Consider the following 21,957-nt stretch of genomic DNA (forward strand, 5'->3'; position numbering starts at 1 on the left):
CCCTGGGTCCTGACTGTGCTATCTTACCCTGGGTCCTGGCTGTACTGTCTTACCCTGGGTCCTGGCTCTGTCTTACCCTGGGTCCCGGCTCTGTTGTCTTACCCTGGGTCCTGGCTGTACTGTCTTACCCCGGGTCCTGGCCGTGCTGTCTTACCCTGGGTCCTGGCTCTGTTATCTTACCCTGGGTCCTGGCTCTGTTGTCTTACCCTGGGTCCTGGCTGTCCGACCTGCTCTGCTCTCCGACGGGGATGTTTCTCTCCGGCAACAGATTCCAACTGGGCAAAAATGACATCAGGTAACCGGAACTGCGGGAGGTGCAGTGCCTCCCCTGGGTAGTGTAGTTCCTGCAGCCCTCCTTCTGCTCTCTGCTACACATCAAACCGGAGCCGGGGAACTACAGCGCTCAGCAACAGGCGCCTGACCGCCCTCTGCCACATCAACCTACTGCCTTCCTGCAGCTTTGCACCATTGCTGGAAATCCCGCCTCTGCTCCCTCTAGATTGGTTTATTTAGTGCGAGTTTGCATTTGCGGATAAGTTCTGCAAGAAGTCAATCATGTTGTTATCCTCACATCTGAACAATATGAGGGGAATTCCAAGTGATGCATCTGGGCAGTGAATAGGCTTGTTCAGCCAAAAGTTGCATCATGAGGATTTGGGTGGGTTAGTTTTCAAAATAAGTCAGTAAGGAGACACTGGGTAGGCCTATAGTGTCAGTAAACAGAAAAAGGGCCATAACTAATAAATAACAAAACCATAGAAAATGAATCTATATATTTAAATAGTAATGTAACTAATGTCCACTCCAGTCCCGGGTTGGTTATCAGGCACTGCAGTAAACGAACTGGCTGACACGTAGAATCTCTACAGTGCAGAAGGAACTATTTGGCCCATCAAATCTGCACTGACCCTCAGAAAGAGCACCCTACTTTGGCCCACGCCTCCACCCTATCCCTATAACCCACCTAACCTTTTTGGGCATTAAGTTGCAATTTAGCATGGTGAATCCACCTATCCTGCACATCTTTGGATTGTGGGAGGAAACCGTAGCACCCGGATGAAACCCATGCAGACACAGGTAGGAAGTGCAGACACCATACAGTCACCAAGGCCTGAATTGAACTTGGGTCCCTGGAGTAAGAAGTACCAGTGCAAACCACTTTGCCACTGTGCCACCCTCTCAATGTGCTCCCTCTCCAGGGTCATTCACTGACAAATCTGTAGGCGGCTAGAGTAACCATTCACACAGGCTGCGTCCAACTAAACCTGTAGGTGGTTGCCAATTGGTCAGACAAACAGTAGACCAACAAAAACTTGCTCACCAACCCCTGGACTGCATGGGTGGCCAAAGATCAGGAAGGTGGGACTGAGTGGAGCCAGAAGATGAGGAATAGCCCCATCGTGTAATGGAAGTGAGGTTGTTTGTGTGCTTGGATTTAAGAAACATCAATAAGATTGTTAGCTGCAAACACTAACTTAATTGTAACATATTTATAGTTATGAAAACACCCCCTTACACTAGATTCTCTCCATACTGCTTTCTCCTCGACTCTCAGATCAGGAGATTGTATCACTTCCTTCTACAAAGTCACAGACTATTACAGTTAATCCTTTATGGGACTTAGTCTAACATACTTTGTTATACCCGGGGCTGGTTTACCGCAGGTGGCTAGACAGCTGGTTCATAATACAGTGAAAAGCCAGCAGCATGGGTTCAATTTACATATCAGCTGAGGATATTCATAAAGGCCGTGCCTTCTCAACCCTCGCCTGAGGTGTGGTGATCCTCAGGTTAAATTACCACTGGTCAGCTCTCCCCTCAAAGGAGAAAGCAGCTTATGGTCATCTGAGACAATGGCAAATTTACCTTGCCTTTATGTTATACCAAGGGTAGAATTTTAGGTAAATGTTTTTTTTTCTCTCTCCATGTTCCCTTGTTCTTTCTTCTCTCTCCTGCTTTTCTGAGATTCTCACCTCTCTTACACAGATAAGCATTGTGGTGCCTTGACTAATCTACTAGACCTCATTCTCCTCTTGTTTGTAGGGAATAAGGCATTCCATCATTCTGCTGTTGTTCTTCTGGAAGCTGCTGAACAGAATTCAAACTAGTCCATGTTTGTGGGTCACCTGCTTCAGTGTCTTCTTTCATTTGTGATGATTGCAACCTGTTCTCCGATTTTCACACTGGTGTTCAACCGCAATCAAAGTTCTTCTGTTTTTTTTACGATGCATTGTTTCCTCAGGACACTGTAAGATCTCAGGTGTGATGATTTCTCCACCATTTCTTCAAATCGCAATTGACTTCTGATCCAAACCTAATCGCCCTGTCACGATCTGATGACATTCTTGCTCTGTACCAAATGTCATGGCATTCCATCTGTTTATTTTGGTAAGTTTCCTCTCTTCCTCATCCTATCTATGGGCAGCACAAGTGGTTAGCACTGTGGCCAGCGCCAGCGTCCCAGGTTCGATACCCCGCAGGGTCACTGCCTGTGCGGAGTCTGCACGTTCTCCCCGTGTCTGCGTGGGTTTCCTCCGGGTGCTCCGGTTTCCTCCCACAGTCCAAAGATGTGCAAGTTAGGTGGATTGGCCATGCTAAATTGCCCTTAGTGACCAAAAAGGTTAGGAAGGGTTATTGGGTATCGGGTTACGGGGATAGGATGGAAGTGAGGGCTTAAGTGGGTCGGTGCAGACTCGATGGGCCGAATAGCCTCCTTCTGCACTGTATGTTCTATGTTCTATCTCTAAGTCTGTGTCTATGGCCTGTTGCATCAATATATGTGGACGAGTAGGAATCTATGTCCGCAAACTTCTCCTCATGTGTAATTCACATAGAACCAATCCAATCTGCAAGGGTGAGGATTGGTAACTCAAGCGTGCCAGCTGAAAATCCTCATTCTTCCAGTTCTGATCCCTCTCTCAGCCTCCCCATTAGTCTGAGGAAACCCCATTGAACAGAAATACACAAGTGCAAAAGAGGTCCTTCGGCCCATCAAGTTACCATCGACACATGAAAAATACCTGACCTACCGACCTAATCATATTTGCCAACACTTGTCTTGAATGTTATGATGTGCCAAGTGTTCATCCACCTACTTTTTAAAAGGATGTGATGCACACTGCCTCTATCACTCTCCCAGGCCGTATGTTCCAGACCATCACCAACCTCTGGGTGAAAAAGTTTTTCCTCACATACCCTTGATGGGCAGCACGGTAGCATAAGTGGATAGCACTGTGGCTTAACAGCGCCAGGGTCCCAGGTTCGATTCCCCGCTGGGTCACTGTCTGTGCGGAGTCTGCACGCTCTCCCCGTGTCTGCGTTGGTTTCCTCCGGATGCTCCGGTTTCCTCCCACAGTCCAAAGATGTGCAGGTTAGGTGGATTGGCCATGCTAAATTGCCCTTAGTGACCAAAAAGTTAGGAGGGGTTATTGGGTTACGGGGATAGGGTGGAAGTGAGGGCTTAAGTGGGTCGGTGCAGACTCGATGGGCCGACTGGCCTCCTTCTGCACTCTATGTTCTATGTAAACCTCCTCACCTTGAACTTATGTTCCCGGGCTTGACTCTGACCTTGGGTGACTGGAGTTTGCACTTTCTCCCGATCTGTGTGGTTTTAAGCCAGGTTCATGGCACCGTGGCTGGCTCTGCTGCGCAGCAGGGCAGGAGGAAAAATGGCAGGGCTATAGTGATAGGGGACTCGATCATAAGGGGAATAGACAGGCGGTTCTGTGGACGCAATCGAGACTCCAGGATGGTATGTTGCCTCCCTGGTGCAAGGGTCAAGGATGTCTCGGAGCGGCTGCAGGACATTCTGGGGGGTAGGGTGAACAGCCAGCTGTCGTGGTGCACATAGGCACCAACGATATAGGTAAAAAACGGGATGAGGTCCTACAAGCTGAATTCAGGGAGTTAGGAGTTAATCTAAAAAGTAGGACCTCAAAGGTAGTAATCTCAGGATTGCTACCAGTGCCACGAGCTAGTCAGAGTAGGAATGTCAGGATAGATAGGATGAATGCGTGGCTCGAGAGATGGTGCAAGAGGGAGGGGTTCAAATTCCTGGGGCATTGGGACCGGTTCTGGGGGAGGTGGGACCAGTACAAACCGGACGGTCTGCACCTGGGCAGGACTGGAACTGATGTCCGAGGGGGGGGTGTTTGCTAGAGCTGTTGGGGAGGGTTTAAACTAATGTGGCAGGGGGATGGGAACCGATGCAGGAAGTTGCAAGGTAGTAAAACAGGGACAGAAGCAAAAGGAAGTAAGGGGGAAAGTGCAAGACAGAGAAGACATAGTCAAAAATCAAAAAGGGCGACAGTACAAGGTACAGTGACTGAGGGGAGCTCAGTGAATAGGCCCAGTAATACTAGAAGGAGTAAAACTGGAGATGTTAAGATTCAAAACAGAAGTAAACAAATCAACATAAGTGTACTTTCCCTGAATGCTCGTAGTATTCGGAATAAAGTAAATGAGTTGATGGCGCAAATCATCGTGAATGACTATGATTTAGTGGCCATTACTGAAACATGGTTAAAGGATGGTCACGACTGGGAGTTAAATATCCGAGGGTATCAAACTATTCGGAAGGACAGAGTGGATGGTAAGGGATGTGGTGTAGCTCTGTTATTTAAGGATGACATCCGGGCAATAGTTAGGGATGATATCGGGGCTATGGAGGATAAGGTTGAATCCATTTGGGTGGAAATCAGCAATAGTAAGGCGAAAAAGTCACTGATAGGAGTAGTCTATCGGCCACCAAATAGTAACATTATGGTGGGGCAGACAATAAACAAAGAGATAACTGATGCATGTAGAAATGGTACAGCGATTATCATGGGGGATTTTAATCTACATGTCGATTGGTTTAACCAGATCGGCCAAGGCAACCTTGAGGAGGAGTTTATAGAATGTATCCGCGATAGTTTCCTAGAACAGTATGTAATGGAACCTACGAGGGAACAAGCGGTCCTAGATCTTGTCCTGTGTAATGAGACAGGATTGATTCATGATCTCATAGTTAGGGATCCTCTCAGAAGGAGCGATCACAATATGGTGGAATTTAAAATACAGATGGAGGGTGAGAAGGTAAAATCAAATACTAGTGTTTTGTGTTTAAACAAAGGAGATTACAATGGGATGAGAGAAGAACTAGCTAAGGTAGACTGGGAGCAAAGACTTTATGGTGGAACAGTTGAGGAACAGTGGAGAACCTTCCAAGCGATTTTTCAGTGCTCAGCAAAGGTTTATACCCACAAAAAGGAAAGACGGTAGAAAGAGGGAAAATCGACCGTGGATATCTAAGGAAATAAGGGAGAGTATCAAATTGAAGGAAAGAGCATACAAAGTGGCAAAGATTGGTGGGAGACTAGAGGACTGGGAAATATTTAAGGTGCAACAGAAAGCTACTAAAAAGCTATAAAGAAGAGTAAGATAGAGTATGAGAGTAAACTTGCTCAGAATATAAAAGCAGATAGCAGATAGCAAAAGTTTTTACAAATATATAAAGCAAAAAAGAGTGGCTAAGGTAAATATTGGTCCTTTAGACTGAGAAGGGAGTTTTAATAATGGGAGATGAGGAAATGGCTGAGGAACTGAACAGGTTTTTTGGGTCGGTCTTCACAGTGGAAGACACAAATAACATGCCAGTGACTGATAGAAATGAGGTTATGACAGGTGATGACCTTGAGAGGATTGTTATCACTAAGGAGGTAGTGATGGGCAAGCTAAAGGTAGACAAGTCTCCTGGCCCTGATGGAATGCATCCCAGAGTGCTAAAAGAGATGGCTAGGGAAATTGCAGATGCACTAGTGATGATTTACCAAAATTCACTAGACTCTGGGGTGGATTGGAAATTAGCAAACGTGACGCCACTGTTTAAAAAAGGAGGTAGGCAGAGAGCAGGAAATTATAGGCCAGTGAGCTTAACGTCGGTAGTAGGGAAGATGCTGGAATTTATCATCAAGGAAGAAATAGCGAGGCATCTGGATAGAAATTGTCCCATTGGGCATACGCAGCATGGGTTCATAAAGGGCAGGTCGTGCCTAACTAATTTAGTTGAATTTTTTGAGGACATTACCAGTGCAGTGGATAACGGGGAGCCAATGGATGTGGTATATCTGGATTTCCAGAAAGCTTTTGACAAGGTGCCACACAAAAGGCTGCTGCATAAGAAAAAATGCATGGCATTAGGGTAAAGTAGTAGCATGGATAGAGGATTGGTTAATTAATAGAAAGCAAAGAGCGGGGATTAATGGGTGCTTCTCTGGTTGGTGATCAGTAGATAGTGGTGTCCCTCAGGGATCCGTGTTGGGCCCACAATTGTTCACAATCTACATAGATGATTTGGAGTTGGGGAACAAGGGCAATGTGTCCAAGTTTGGAGATGACACTAAGATGAGTGGTAAAGCGAAAAGTGCAGAGGATACTGGAAGTCTGCAGAGGGATTTGGATAGGTTAAGTGAATGGGCTAGGATCTGGCAAATGGAATACAATGTTGACAAATGTGAGGTTATCCATTTTGGTAGGAATAACAGCAAACGGGATTATTATTTAAACAATAAAATATTAAAGCATGCCGCTGTTCAGAGAGACTTGGGTGTGCTAGTGCATGAGTCACAGAAAGTTGGTTTACAGGTGCAACAGGTGATTAAGAAAGCAAATGGAATTTTGTCCTTCATTGCTAGAGGGATGGAGTTTAAGAGTAGGGAGGTTATGCTGCAATTGTATAAGGTGTTAGTGAGGCCACACCTGGAGTATTGTGTTCAGTTTTGGTCTCCTTACTTGAGAAAGGACGTACTGGCACTGGAGGGTGTGCAGAGGAGATTCACGAGGTTAATCCCAGAGTTGAAGGGGTTGGATTACGAGGAGAGGTTGAGTAGACTGGGACTGTACTCGTTGGAATTTAGAAGGATGAGGGGGGATCTTATCGAAACATTTAAAATTATGAAGGGACTAGATAGGATAGATGCGGGCAGGTTGTTTCCACTGGCAGATGAAAGCAGAACTAGGGGACATAGCCTCAAAATAAGGGGAAGTAGATTTAGGACTGAGTTTAGGAGCAACCTCTTCACCCAAAGGGTTGTGAATCTATGGAATTCCTTGCCCAGTGAAGCAGTTGAGGCTCCTTCATTAAATGTTTTTAAGGTAAAGAGAGATAGTTTTTTGAAGAAAAAAGGGATTAAGGGTTATGGTGTTCGGGCCGGAAAGTGGAGCTGAGTCCACAAAAGATCAGCCATGATCTCATTGAATGGCGGAGCAGGCTCGAGGGGCCAGATGGCCTACTCCTGCTCCTAGTTCTTATGTTCTTATGTTCCCTCATGACTGACCCTTTAACTAACGGGGACAGCTGCTCTGTATCCAACTGTACATGTCCCTCATAATCTTGTACACTTCGATCAAATGATTCTGTAAATTCTTGAAATTCTATACTTGTGAATTGAGGACCGTCATCTGAAATCACAATATCAAGATAATCTTTATTAATAACAATAATCTTTATTATTGGCTTCCGGTTGCGGCTATGCAGAGCTAAGTCGCACATTCGGCAGCTCCCGCTAGCATAGGAATTTTGCGCTCTTTTTAGGGCCCGCTACGGCGCTTGTTTGACTTTTCCCGGTGTGGAAAGGGAACAGCAAAATTTCCCTGCTGGTGTATGGATTGGACCAGGAGCGGGGCGATTAAAAAAGTGGCATTGGAGCAGAGAAAGGTGCGAGGGAGGAAGACCAAGATGGCGGCGGGCGGGGACCAGGCTCCAACGCTGCTTTAGGGAGCTTAAGGCAGAGCTGCAGGAACCTCTAAAGGCCTCATTTGACAAGCTCCTGGAGACCCAGACGGCCCAAGGGGCGGTGATCCGGGAGGTCCGGCAAAAGGTCTCGGAAAACGAGGATGAGATCCTAGGCCTGGCGGTGAAGGTGGAGGCGCACGAGGTGCTCCACAAGAAGTGGCTGGCGAGGTTCAAGGTGATGGAGAACCGGTCAAGGCGGAAGAATCTGCGGATGCTGGGCCTCCTGGTGGGGCTGGAGTGATCGGACATGGAGGCCTATGTGGTCACCATATTGAATTCGCTGATGGAAGCGGGGTCCTTCCATGGGCCCTTGGAGCTGGAGGGGGCCCACTGGGTGCTGGCGAGGAAGCCCAAGCCCAGCGAGCCGCCGAGGGCGGTGCTGGTGCGGTTCCACCGGTTCGCTGATCGAGAGTAGGTGCTTAGGTGGGCCAAGAAGGAGCGGAGCAGCAGATTGGAGAATGCGAAGGTCCGAATCTACCAAGATTGGAGTGCGGAGGTGGCGAGGAAGAGGGCAGTTTATAATCGTACGAAAGCAGAGCTGCACAGGAGAGGGGTGAAGTTTGGCATGCTACAGCTGGCGCGCCTGTGGGTCACCCACAAAGACCGTCATCACTATTTTGAGTCCCCGGAGGAGGCATGGGCCTTTGTTCAGGCCGAAAAACTGGACTTAGACTGAGGTTTGGGGGATGGTCGGGGATGATTGTGTTGTGCTTCGATTCACAAGACACGAGATTGGAAGTGAACAGTGGTTTAAATAGTCTTACAACTGAGCCTGCCTGCGACGAGATGAACTGGCAGCAGCTCACAACCGCAGATCTTTATACTTCCAGTTAGTGGGAGGAACCATGGGGGGAACCAAAGGTGGAGCCCAGTACAAACTCCTCATCTCTCCCTATGGGCAGAGCCGCGCAACTGCTCGTATGCCGAGCTTACAGAGACACAACACATACAATATAACACAGTGTGAATTACTAGGAATGTGATTCACCACATTCACCCCCTGTAAAAAAAATCAAGTCCAGTGGGGGGTGATGGGTCTACAAATTACAAATTGAGTCGGTCCAGCGGTCGAGTCGTCCTCTGAGATCTACGAAGCACTGGGGTTGCAGCCTCTTCTGGTGGCTGGGTGGTGGCGGTCGGCGGGGGTACCATGGCGGTCTCCGGGGTGATTTGGTCAGAGCTTCGTATCCGACTGGTTCGACTGGTGACGGGGAGCGCCGGAAACCCGGGGGCGCGGAGCACGGGCAACGAACCTGTAGGCGTGGGGGGGTGGGTGGGGTATAGTCTGAAGGGTACCTCGGCAGTAGTAATGTCGGAGTTGGATCCTGCAGGTGCCAGGTCCCGGAGGGAAACAATGTCCTGACGGCCATCAGAGTATTCAATGAACGCGTATTGGGGGTTTGAATGGAGCAGGAGCACTCTCTCCACGAGTGGGTCAGTTTTGTGGGTCCGGACGTGCGTCCGGAGGAGAACCGGGCCCGGTGTCTTCACCTATGCTGGGAGCGAAACCCCCGTGGTAGTGCCCCTGGAAAAATAAAATAGCCGCTCGTGAGGGGTCTGGTTGGTGGCTGTGCATAGGAGGGACCTAATAGCATGGAGCGCGTCGGGGAGGACCTCCTGCCAGTGAGAGGTCGGGAGATTCCTGGACCGAAGTGTCAGTAGGACGGTCTTCCGGACCGTTGCGTTCTCCCTCTCCACCTGTCCGTTCCCCCTGGGGTTACAGCTGGTAGTCCTGCTCGAGGCAATGCCCTTGTCGAGCAGGTACTGACGCAGCTCGTCACTCATAAAGGACGAACCCCGGTCGCTGTGCACGTAGCTGGGGAAACCGAACAGGATGAAGACACTATGCAGGGCCCTAATGACTGTGTGGGAGGTCATATCGGGACACGGGATAGCAAAGGGGAAGCAGGAGAACTCGTCTATTATGTTTAGGAAGTACACATTCCGATTGGTCGAGGGGAGTGGCCCTTTGAAATCGATGCTCAAAGGGCCGGGAGGCCTTTACCAGGTGGGCCCTGTCTGGTCTATAGAAGTGCAGTTTGCACTCCGCACAGGTCGGGAAATCCCTGGTGACCGCTTTTACCTCCTCGGTGGAGAAAGGCAGATTTCGGGCTTTGACGTAGTGGGCGAGCCGGGTGACCCCCCGGTGGCAGAGGTTATTGTGGATAGCTTTCAGACGGTCGTCCTGCTCGCTGGCGCACGTGCCGCGGGACAGGGCATCTGGGGGCTCATTGAGCTTCCCCGGTCGGTACATAATATCGTACTTGTAGGTGGAGAGTTCGATCCTCCACCATAGGATCTTATCGTTTTTAATTTTGCCCCTATGTGAGTTGTCAAACATAAAGGCAACCGATCTTTGGTCGGTGATGAGTGTGAACCTCCTACCTGCGAGGTAGTGCCTCCAGTGACGTATAGCTTCCACGATGGCTTGTGCTTCCTTTTCGACCGAGGAGTGTCGAAGTTCCGAAGTGGAGGGGGTCCGGGAGAAAAAGGCGACTGGTCTCCCTGCCTGATTTAGTGTGGCTGCGAGAGCTACCTCAGAGGCATCGCTCTCTACCTGAAAAGGGACGGATTCATCCACCGCCCGCATGGCCACTTTGGCGATGTCCTCCTTGATGCAGGTGAAGCCCTGACGAGTGTCATCTGATAGAGGAAAGAGTGTGGCCTTAAAGAGTGGGCGGGCTTTGTCCGCATACTGAGGGACCCACTGGGCATAATATGAGAAAAACCCCAGGCACCTCTTGAGGGCCCTGGGACAATGAGGAAGAGGGAGTTGTAAGAGGGGGCGCATACGGTCCGGGTCGGGGCCTAGGACTCCATTCTCCACGACATAGCCGAGGATGGCTAGCCTGGTCATGCAGAAAACGCATTTCTCCGTGTTATACGTGAGGTTGAGTTTCTGGGCAGTCTGGAGAAATCGGTTGAGGTTGGCGTCGTGGTCCTGCTGGTCATGGCTGCAGATGGTGACGTTATCCAAGTACGGAAACGTGGCCCGCAGCCCGCACTGGTCCACCATTCGGTCCATTGCTCGTTGAAACACCGAGACCCCATTCATGACGCCAAAGGTAACCCGGAGGAAGTGGAAGAGGCGGCCGTCGGCCTCAAACGCCGTGTAGTGGCGGTCCTCCGGGCGGATTGGGAGCTGGTGGTATGCAGACTTCAGATCCACCGTGGAGAAGACGCGATAGTGGGCGATCTGATTCACCATGTCTGCAATCCGGGGGAGGGGGTACGCGTCGAGGAGCGTGAACCGATTAATGGTTTGGCTATAGTCCACTACCATTCGAGGATTTTTCTCCGGTCTTGACGACCACCACCTGAGCTCTCCAGGGGCTATTACTGGCCTCTATGATCCCCTCACGTAGAAGCCTATGGACCTCGGTTCTGATAAACACCCTGTCCTGCAGGCTGTACCGCCTGCTGCGAGTGGCTACGGGTCTGCAGTCCGGGGTGAGATTGGCAAAAAGCAGAGGGAGGTCGATTTTTAGCATAGTGAGGCTGCAAATAGTGAGTGGGGGCAAGGGCCCGCCAAAGCTGAGTGGAAAGCTTTTCAGGCTGCACTAGAAATCAAGTCCCAGTAGGAGTGGGGCGCAGAGTTCGGGGAGTACATATAGCTGGAAGTTCGAGTAGCTAGTGCCCTGGATTGTTAGGGTTGCGACGGTGCGCCGTTGGAGGTGAACAGAGTGAGAGCCCGAAGCGAGGGAGATAGTTTACCGTGCAGGGAAGATAGGGAGCGAACAGCGTCTTACCAGATCTGGGTGTATGAAGCTCTCGGTGCTCCCGGAGTCAAAGAGGCACGGTGTCTTATACCCATTGATTTGAACGGTCATCATTGAGTTGCGGAGGGTTTTGGACGCGACTGGTCCAACGTAACCGCGCTGAGTTACGGGTAGTCGGCGGCTCGATCAGCTATGCTGGAGTGGCCCCATGATGACTGCCCTCTGAGTTCATAATCTTCGCGATGAATCCCTGAGTTTGAAGAGGATAGATCCCAAGATGGCCGCCCCGTGGATCGCACGTGGCGGCGGCGAGGAAGATGGCGCCCAAGATGGCGGCCCCCATGAGTCACACGTGGCCGGCCGCGTGGAGGGGGTTTGCCAAGATGGTGGCCCCCATGAGTCGCACGTGTCGGTTGGGGGCGGATTCGGAGTACAGGCCGCAGCATTTCGGGGCCTGTGAATTTTGAAAACGAGTGCTCTGGGCTGCAGGAGAGTTTGGAGAGGGGGATCTCTTCACCAGGCAGACCCGGGCATAGTGTCCTTTGCGACCGCAGCTTCTGCAGGTCGCGCTACGGGCCGGGCAGTAGTGCCGTGGGTGCTGGGGCTGTCAACAAAAATGGCACACTGGAGCTGAGTAGTGGGTGGGTGGCCGCGCGGCGCAGGCCTGGGGCAGTCGCTAGTCGGGGGCCCAGGATGGGGTCTCTTTGTCCGCGGGGAATGAGGTGAGGCTGCGGAACGAGACCTCCATGGTAGTAGCCAATTCAACAGTGTCCTCCAAATTCTGGGCCCCTTTTTCAAGCAACCGCTGGCGCACATAGTTTGACCTGAGCCCTGCCACGTACACATCTCTGACGGCAAGCTCCATATGCTGTTCGGCTGATACAGCTTGGTAATTACAGTCCCGAGCTAAAGTCTTTAATTCCCGCAGGAATTATTCCAACGACTCCGCGGGCTGCTGGCAGCGGGTCTTAAAAATGTGGCGAGCGTAGACCTCGTTGATGGGCCTCACGTACATTCAATCTAGCATGGCTAGGGCCCCCGTATACGAGTTAGTACTGTTCAGTTGAATAGAGTTGAGTTGAGTGGCTCACCCTTGCATGCAGTAGACTGAGTTTCTGCTCCTCCGTAGTTTCTGAAGTGCTTGATTCAGCCAGGTAGGCCAGTGTTGATAGATTTCTCTCGCCTCTGCAGCCTGCAGGTCGAGTTCTAGTCCATCAGGTTTGAGGGCTGATTCCATAGTCATTTTCTTCAAGTTTCCTAAGACTATTAAATTGATGTGACCATCAATTCACAAGACACGAGATTGGAAGTGAACAGTGATTTTAATAGTCTTACAACTGAGCCTGCCTGCGACGAGATGAACTGGCAGCAGGCTCACAACCGCAGATCTTTATACTTCCAGTAAGTGGGAGGAGCTATGGGCGGAACCATGGGCGGAGCCAAGGGTGGAGCCCAGTACAAACTCCTCATCTCCCCCTATGGAGCTTCACAGCTCCAGGGTCCCAGGTTCGATTCCCGGCTGGGTCACTGTCTGTGTGGAGTCTGCACGTCCTCCCCGTGTGTGCGTGGGTTTCCTCCGGGTGCTCCGATTTCCTCCCACAGTCCAAAAGATGTGCGGGTTAGGTGGATTGGCCATGCTAAATTGCCCGTAGTGTCTTAAAAAGTAAGGTTAGGGGGGGGTTGTTGGGTTACGGGTATAGGGTGGATACGTGGGTTTGAGTAGGGTGATCATTGCTCGGCACAACATCGAGGGCCGAAGGGCCTGTTCTGTGCTGTACTGTTCTATGTTCTATGGGCAGAGTCGCGCAACTGCTCATATACCGAGCTTACAAGAACACAACACATACAATATAACAGTGTGAATTACTAGGAATGTGATTCACCACACTTTGTTCCTTTGTTCTTTGGGGAGTTGATGGGGTGTTGTTCAGGCCCGCCAGATGGGCTCGTGAAGGGGGGGTAGGCGCTTAGCCTGGGGGGTTGATGGTCAGTAGGGGTTGATGGGGCCTCATGGGGGGTGGGGTGGCCTGGGATGGGGGCTAGTGAAATGAAAAAATGAAAATCGCTTATTGTCACGAGTAGGCTTCAATGAAGTTACTGTGAAAAGCCCCTAGTCGCCACATTCCGGCACCTGTTTGGGGAGGCTGGTACGGGAATCGAACCGTGCTGCTGGCCTGACTTGGTCTGCTTGAAAAGCCAGCGATTTAGCTCAGTGAGCTAAACCAGCCCCTAGTGAGATTGGGCCTGAAAAGGGAGCAGCGCCAGAGGAGGCGGGGCCGGCCGAGCGGGGCTGAAAGGGGTGGGGCTGAAGTTGGAAGCGCAGGCTTCTTCCCGTGCTGGGACCGGAAGGGGAAGGAGATGAGCCTGTTTGTGGGCAGGGAGGGGAGGGGCAGTGTTACACTTGGGGGGGGGGGGGGGGGGGAGGTCGTTGGTGCGGCGAGAGTGGCCGGGGTCAGCAGGAGTCAGCTGACTCACGGGTGTACAATGGCGGGAGCAACGCAGCTAGGGGGGACCTAGCTAGGGGGGGGGGGGAGGGGGGGGGGGGGGTGTACCGGGTTGCTGCTGAAAGGGCCAGGGGGGAACTGGAGCTGTCAGGGGGGGTCGGGACAGGGATCTGCCGCTGTGGGGAATGGGCCGTGCGGGGGACACGGGCACGTGGCTGGTCTAAGAAGGGCTGTAGCTGATCGGCGGGGGGGGGGGGGGGGGGGGGGGGGGGGGGGGGGGGGGGGGGGATGGGTGAATAGCCCCCGGATCCGGCTGATAACCTGGAATGTGAGGGGACTGAATGGGCCGGTCAAACGGGGCCGGGTATTCGCGCATCTGAAGGGGCTGAGGGCGGATGTGGCCATGCTCCAGGAGATGCTAAGGGTGGTGGATCAGGTAAGGTTGAGAAAGGGGTGGGTAGGGCAAGTGTTCCATTCGGGCTTAGATGCGAAGAACCGGGGGGGTGGCGATTTTGGTGGGGAAGAGAGTATCGTTCGTGGCATCGAGCGTGGTGGCGGCAGATATGTGATGGTAAGTGGTAAGCTCCAGGGGGAGCGGGTGGTGCTGGTCAATGTGATCGCCCTGAATTGGGATGATGCGGGCTTCGTGCGGCGCATGTTGGGCCGGATTCCAGACCTTGAGACAGGTGGTCTAATAATGGGAGGGGATTTCAACACGGTGCTGGACCCGGCACTTGATCGCTCCAGGTCCAGGACGGGTAGGAGGCTGGCGGCGGCCAAGGTGTTGAGGGGGTTCATGGACCAGATGGGAGGGGTGGACCCCTGGAGATTTATGAGGCCGGGGGTTAGGGAATTCTCGTTCTTCTCCCATGTCCAAAGGCCTACTCCCGGATTGACTTTTTTGTCTAGGGCAGGGCGTTGATTCCGAGCGTGGAGGACGCGGAATACTCGGCGATAGCCATTTCAGACCACGCTCCACATTGGGTGGACCTTGAGTTGGGGGAGGACAGGGACCAACGTCCGCTGTGGCGTCTAGAGGTGGGGTTGCTAGCGGACGAGGAGGCGAGCAGGCAGGTCCGGAGGTGTATAGAGAGGTACCTGGAGACTAATGATAATGGGGAGGTGCAAGTAGGAGTGGTCTGGGAGGTGCTGAAGGCGTTAGTCAGAGAAGAGCTGATCTCCATTAGGGTGCACAAGGAAAGGGGGAGAGGAGAGAGGGGGATAGGTTGGTGGGGGAGATGGTGAGGGTAGATAGGAGGTACGCGGAGGCCCCGGAGGAGGGATTGCTGAGGAAGCGGCGTAGCCTCCAGGCTGAGTTTGATTTATTGACCGCCAGGAAAGTGGAGACGCAGTGGAGGAGGGCGGAGGGGGTGGTATATGAATACGGAGAAAAGGTGAGTCGGATGCTGGCGCACCAGTTCTGGAGGCGGGAGGCAGCTATGGAGATTGGGGGAGTTAGGGACGGAAGAGGGAGCATGGTACGAAGCGCGATGGGCATCAACGGGGTGTTCAGGAGCTTTTACGAGGAACTGTACCAGTCAGAGCCCGCAGTGGAGGAGGGAGGGATGGGTCGCTTCCTAACAAGCTGGGGTTTCCGAGAGTGGAGGAGGAGCAGGTGGGGGGGGGGGGGGGGGGGGGGTTGGGGGTGCCAGTTGGACTGGAGGAGCTGGTCAAAGCGATAGGGAACATGCAGACGGGGAAGGCACCGGGGCCTGACGGGTTCCCAGTTGAATTCTACAAGAAGTATTCAGACCTGCTGGGCCTGCTGCTAGTTAGGACCTTCAACGAGGCAAGGGAAAGGGGGGGGGGGGGGGGCTCTGCTCCCGACGATGTCTAGGGCGCTGATCTCCTTGATCCTGAAGCGGGATAAGGATCCCCTACAGTGTCGGTCATATAGACTGATTTCACTCCTAAATGTAGATGCCAAGTTGCTGGCAAAGATATTGGCCATGAGGATTGAGGACACCGTGACGCAGGTCATACACAAGGATCAAACGGGTTTTGTGAAAGGGAGGCAGTTGAATGCTAATGTACGGAGGCTCTTAAATGTTATAATGATGCCGGCAGTGGAAGGGGAGGCGGAGATAGTGGCGGTGATGGATGCGGAGAAGCCCTTTGATAGGGTGGAATGGAGATACCTATGGGAGGTGTTGAAAAGTTTCGGGTTTGGAGAGGGGTTCGTTAGGTGGGTGAGGCTGCTGTACGAGGCCGTGGTGGCGAGTGTGGCTACGAATGGAAGGAGGTCGGAGAATTTCCGACTGTACCGGGGGACGAGGCAGGGGTTAAGCGAGTCGAGGAACTGGAGGGGGATAGTGCGGGGGAGGGGGGGCCATCGGCTGTCGTTATACGGGGATGACCTACTGTTGTACGTAGCCCACACAGTGGGGGGGAATGCCGGAGGTGATGAGGATCCTTAGGGAGTTCGGGGATTTCTCCGGGTATAAGCTCAATGTGGGGAAGAGTGAGCTGTTTGTAGTACACCCAGGGGACCAGGAGAGAGGAATTGGGGAGCTCCCGCTGAGGAGGGCGGGGGGGAGTTTTGGGTGGCTGGGGGTGCAGGTAGCTAGGAGCTGGGGGGCCTTACATAGGCTTAACTTCACGAGGCTGGTGGGGCAGATGGAGGAGGAGTTTAAGAGGTGGGATGCGCTGCCGCTCTCCCTAGCGGGTAGGGTCCAGTCAGTCAAAATGACGGTGCTCCCAAGGTTTTTGTTCTTGTTCCAGTGCCTCCCTATCCTGATTCCTAAGGCTTTTTTCAGGCAGGTCAATAGGAGCGTTATGGGGTTTGTGTGGGCGCAGAAGACCCTGAGGGTGAGAAGGGTGGTCCTGGAGCGGGGTAGGGATGGGGGGGGGGGGGTTGGCGCTGCCTAACCTCTGTGGGTACTACTGGGCCGCCAACGTGGCGATGATACGTAGGTGGGTAATGGAGGGCGAGGGGGCGGCATGGCAGAGATTGGAGGTGTCAACCTGTGTAGGCACGAGTCTAGAGGCGCTGGTGACGGCGCCGCTATAACTTACCCCAACGAGGTATACTACGAGCCCGGTGGTGGCGGCTACCCTCAAAATTTGGGGGCAATGGAGGCAGCATGGGGGAGGTGAGGGCTTCAGTGTGGTCCCCGATACGGGGGAACCACCAGTTTGTCCCAGGGAGAATGGACGGAGGGTTTCTGAGCTTGCACAGGGCAGGTATTAGGCGGCTGGGGGACCTATTTGTGTATGGGAAGTTTGCAACCCTGGGGGAGTTGGATGGGAGGTTTGGCCTCCCCCCCGGGGAACACCTTCAGATACATGCAGGTAAGGGCGTTTGTCAGGCGGCAGGTGGCGGAGTTTCCACTGTTGCCGTCAAGAGGGGTTCGGGACAGGGTGCTCTCAGGGACGTGGGTTGGAGAGGGGAGGATCTCGGCAACCTATCAAGTGATGCAGGAGGGGGAGGAGGCCTCATTGGAAGAGCTGAAAGGTAAGTGGGAGGAGGAGCTAGGAGAGGAGATCGACGAGGGGACGTGGGCGGATGCCCTGGGGAGGGTGAATTCCTCCTCCTCTTGCGCAAGGCTCAGCTTAATTGCTGCATAGGGCGCACATGACTGGGGCAAGGCTGAGCCGGTTCTTTGGGAGAGAGGACAGGTGTGTCAGGTGTTCAGGGACCCCAGCAAACCATACCCACATGTTCTGGGCATGCCCTGCGCTGGAGGGTTTTTGGAGGGGCGTTGCGGAGACGCTGTCAAGGGTGGTTGGTTCCAGGGTTGAGCCGGGCTGGGGGCTCGCAGTATTTGGGGTAGCAGTGGAGCCGGGAGTGCAGGAGGCGAAAGAGGCCAGTATTCTGGCCTTTGTGTTCCTGGTAGCCCGGCGGAGGACTCTTCTACAGTGGAAGGATGCGAGGCCCCCGGGCGTGGAGGCCTGGGTCAACGATATGGCCGGGTTTATCAAACTAGAGAGGATCAAATTTGCCTTAAGGAGGTCGGTGCAAGGGTTCTTCAGGCGTTCGTTTGTTTTTCTTTATTGGGTGTGAATATTTGCTTTCATGTTAATTATTTCTGTTAATTTATTATCTGTGTATAGTGGGGGGGGGGGGGGGGGGTTACTGTTCTTATTTCTTTCTGTTCTTGTTGGTAAAACTTTGTGAAAACTTGAATAAAAATTATTTTTAAAGAAATAATCTTTATTATTATCACAAGTTGGGTTATATTAAGACTGCAATGAAGTTACTGTGAAAATCCCCTAGTCGCCACATTCCGGCACCTGTTTGGGTACACTGAGGGAGAATTCAGAATGTCCAAATTACCTCACAGCAGGGCAGCACGGAGGTGTAGTGGTTAGCACTGCTGCCTCACAGTGCTGAAATCCCAGGTTCGATCCCGGCTCTGGGTCACTGTCCGTGTGGAGTTTGCACATTCTCCCCGTGTTTGCGTGGATTTCACCCCCACAATCCAAAGATGTGCAGGATAGGTGGACTGGCCACACTAAAAATTGCCTCTTAATTGGAAAAAATGAATTGGGTACACTAAAATTTTTTTTAAAAATTACCTCACTGCTCATCTTTCAGGACTTCTGGAAGGAAACCGGAGCACCCGGAGGAAATCGATGCAGACACGGGGAAAACGTGCAACTCCGCGCAGACAGTGACCCAATGCGGGGATCAAACTGGGGACCCTGGCGCTGTGAAGCAACAGTGCTAACCACTGTGCTCGAGAATCCCAGAGACTACAACAATTTCAATGACTCTATCATCGCCTCTGATGTGTGACACTGTAACTGTTTCATTTCAGCCCACCTTGAATAGTAACCTCTTATTATTATTATGAAAAATTTCCCTCTATGCTCAAATAACTCCTAGGTTGCTATTTTAGGAAGAAAAGATGACAGTAATGGTTCTTTTGATTCCTGCCTGTGAGTTGTACATGTGGTCCATCTGGATATAGTTTCTTCCAATGACCTAGAGAGACCCGGCCACCAAACCAAATATCATGCTCTGGCTCTGTGGTTGGTTTTGTAAGATTTCAAGTCTCAGTGCCCTTGGGATTACTATTCTATCATCGTATTCCAGTAAATCATCAATCCCTTTCAGAAGTACTCACTGTTTGAAATATGGTCTCCAGGCAGCACTATGTGGTATAAATATTGGCCATTCTCTAATGCAAAGCTCTCTGATCTGCTGACATTCCTCATCTGCTATTTGAGCCTCTTTGATTTCACTCAATCTTTGTGTAGTTGCTGGTAATATATGGGCTGTCATTTTAGCAAACTCCTCGATGTCTTCCATAAATTCAACATCACATTTTTCTGGATTCTCTGTCTCTCTGTGTGATAATGCATCTGTTGTGCTCTGTTGTTTTCCTCGACCATCACAGAATCACAGCATTGTTACGGTGCAGAAGGAGGCCATTTGGTGCATTGTGTCTGCATCGGCTCTCTAAATGAGCATCATGACTTAGTGCCATTCCCCTGCCTTTTCCCCATAAATCTTTCACATTGTTTCTCTTCAAAAAAAATCACCTAATGTCTGCCCCCTTGAATGCCTAGATTGAACTTTCCTCTTCCTGGCAGTGCATTCCAGATCCGAACTACTCGCTGTGTGAATACGTTTTTGCTCACACCTCAGTTGCTTCTTTTGCAAATCACTTTGAATCTGTTCCCTTGCATTCTTAATTGTTTTACGAACAGGACCAGTTTTTCTTTATCTACTCAGTCCAGGTCCCTCGTGATATGAAACACCTCTATCAAATCTCCTCTTAGCCATCTCCTCTCCAAGGAGAACAGTCCCAAACTCTCCTATCTATCCTCAAAACTGAAATTTGTCATCCCTGAAACCATTCATGTATAATAATAATAATCTTTATCAGTGTGGCTTACATTAGACTTACATTAACACTGCAATGAAGTTACTGTGCAAATCCCCTAGACGCTGTAGTGTTATTTGTGGTTTTGATCCGATCATGGTTGGTGTAGTGTTCACAAAGACCAGAACTAGCTTTTATATTAAACAAAGCTAAAGATTTATTTACACTACTTAATTGGATTCAACACTTACTCCTATATAATAAACAGGTGATAATAAACATACAATCGACACTCATCTACTACTAATCTCTACACTAATACAATAACTATGATCTGCTCTCACTCACAATATCTTTCATACAGTCTGTCTTCGATCCGGTAGTACAGTGGTTAGCACAGTTGCTTCACAGCTCCAAGGTCCCAGGTTTGATTCCCGGCTTGGGTCACTGTCTGTGCAGAGTCTGCACGTTCTCCCCGTCTCTGCGTGGGTTTCCTCCGGGTGCTCCGGTTTCTTCCCACAATCTAAAGATGTGCAGGTTAGGTGGATTGGCCATGCTAAATATTGCCCTTAGTGTCCAAAAGGTTTAGATGGGGTTTCTGGGTTAATGGGTTGGGATGGAGGTGTGGGCTTATGTAGGGTGCTCTTTCCAAGGGTCAGTGCAGACTCGATGGGCCGAATGGCCTCCTTCTGCACTGTAAATTCGTGGCATCTAGCCTTCTCCTCAACACTCTCTCCCAGAAGGCATAGCATTGATGTTTTACATAGTTCTGCCTCTAGCTCCCTCTAGTGATTGATTTGGGCATAACATTAATCCTCATAGTTCTTTAAATTTATCATAATGTCACAGTCGCCACACTCCGGCACCTGTTTGGGTACACGGAGGGAGAATTCAGAATGTCCAATTCACCTAACAAGCGCGACTTTGGGGACTTGTGGAAGGGAACCGGAGCGCCCGGAGGAAACCCACGCAGACACGCGCATGCAGACTCCGCACAGAAAGTGACCCAAGCCGTGAATGAAACCCAGGTCGCTGGTGCAATGAAGCAACAGTGCTAACCACTATGCTACCGTGCCACTATACTTACTATGAAATTGTTCGGATGTGGGTGTCGCTGGCTGGGCCAGCATTTGTTACCCATTCCTAATTGCCCTTGAATTGAGTGGTTAGGTCATTTCAAAATAGGGCAGCTAAGAGTTAACTGCATCACTGTGTGGGTCTGGAGTCACATGTAGGCCAGGTAAGGACACCAGATTTCCTCCCTGATGGACATTAGTGAACCAAATGGATTTTACGACAATCAGCAATGGTTTCATGATCATCATTATACTTTTAGTTCCAGATTTTTATTGATTTCAAATTTCACCATCTGCCATGTTGGGATTTGAACCCAGGACCCCAGAGCATTATCCTGGGTCTCTGGATTACTAATCTAGTGACAATCCCACAATGCTACTGCGTCCCCTAATTCATCATTTAAATTTTGAACTCTTGATAGCATCACTTCAAGCTCTTTCAATTCAATAACATGACTGAAAGTCATGGGGTGGGATTCTCCGAGCCTCCGTGCTGAAATCGCGCTCAGCGAGGGGGCGTAGAATGGGGCGTCAGACCCATGATCGGGTCCGACGCCTTCCGAAGACCGGAAAATCACTGCCAGTCACGCACGCGTGGTCGACGCACAGCCGGTTGGGGCTCTTGAAAGAGGTCCACCTGGTGATTCGCTTTTTTTTTTTAAATTTAGATTATCCAATTCATTTTGTCCAATTAAGTGGCATTTTAGCATGGCCGATCCACCTAACCTGCACATCTTTTGGGTTGTGGGGGTGAAACCCACGCAAGCACGGGGAGAATGTGCAAACTCCACACAGACAGTGACCCAGAGCCGGGATCGAAACTGGGACCTCGGTGCCGTGAGGCAGCAGCACTAACCACTGCGCCACCGTGCTGCCCTCCCACGGTTATTCTCTGCTGTCAACTGGCCGAGTTGCCGTCGGTGTGGTTCACTCATGGTTCCACCTGTTGGGGCTCATGGTGGCGGCTACGGACCCAGTCCACGGCTGCCCTGGTGGGGGCCGGAGGAATCCAATACCAGGGTGACCTCCAGGACGGCCAGGCTCGCGATCGGGGGCCACTGATCGGCGGGTGCGCGATCTGGGGAGGGCCTATATTGTCGGAGCCGGCCCGCTGTGTGGGTCTGCCATGTTGCACGGACCCGCGGCCGGAAGTGCAGGGCCCCGTATTGGCAA

General features: G+C 51.5%; 1 protein-coding gene across 2 annotated transcripts in view; it reads right to left on the reverse strand.

Annotated features, from left to right (window-relative positions):
- Positions 1 to 353, reverse strand: part of LOC119962734 (cyclic AMP-responsive element-binding protein 3-like protein 3) — a 30,809-nt gene extending 30,456 nt beyond the window's left edge. The window contains exon 1 of one of the 2 annotated variants that reach the window (XM_038790723.1): positions 207 to 353. The gene's annotated coding sequence lies outside the window, so the exon portion shown is untranslated. Of the gene's footprint in view, positions 1 to 180 lie in introns of both variants that reach the window. The other variant, XM_038790724.1, reaches the window with a different exon arrangement.
- Between the last annotated feature and the right edge of the window lie 21,604 nt (positions 354 to 21,957).

The sequence above is a fragment of the Scyliorhinus canicula genome, chromosome 3 (genome assembly GCF_902713615.1).
Source record: "Scyliorhinus canicula chromosome 3, sScyCan1.1, whole genome shotgun sequence".
NCBI classification, from domain to species: Eukaryota; Metazoa; Chordata; class Chondrichthyes; order Carcharhiniformes; family Scyliorhinidae; genus Scyliorhinus; species Scyliorhinus canicula.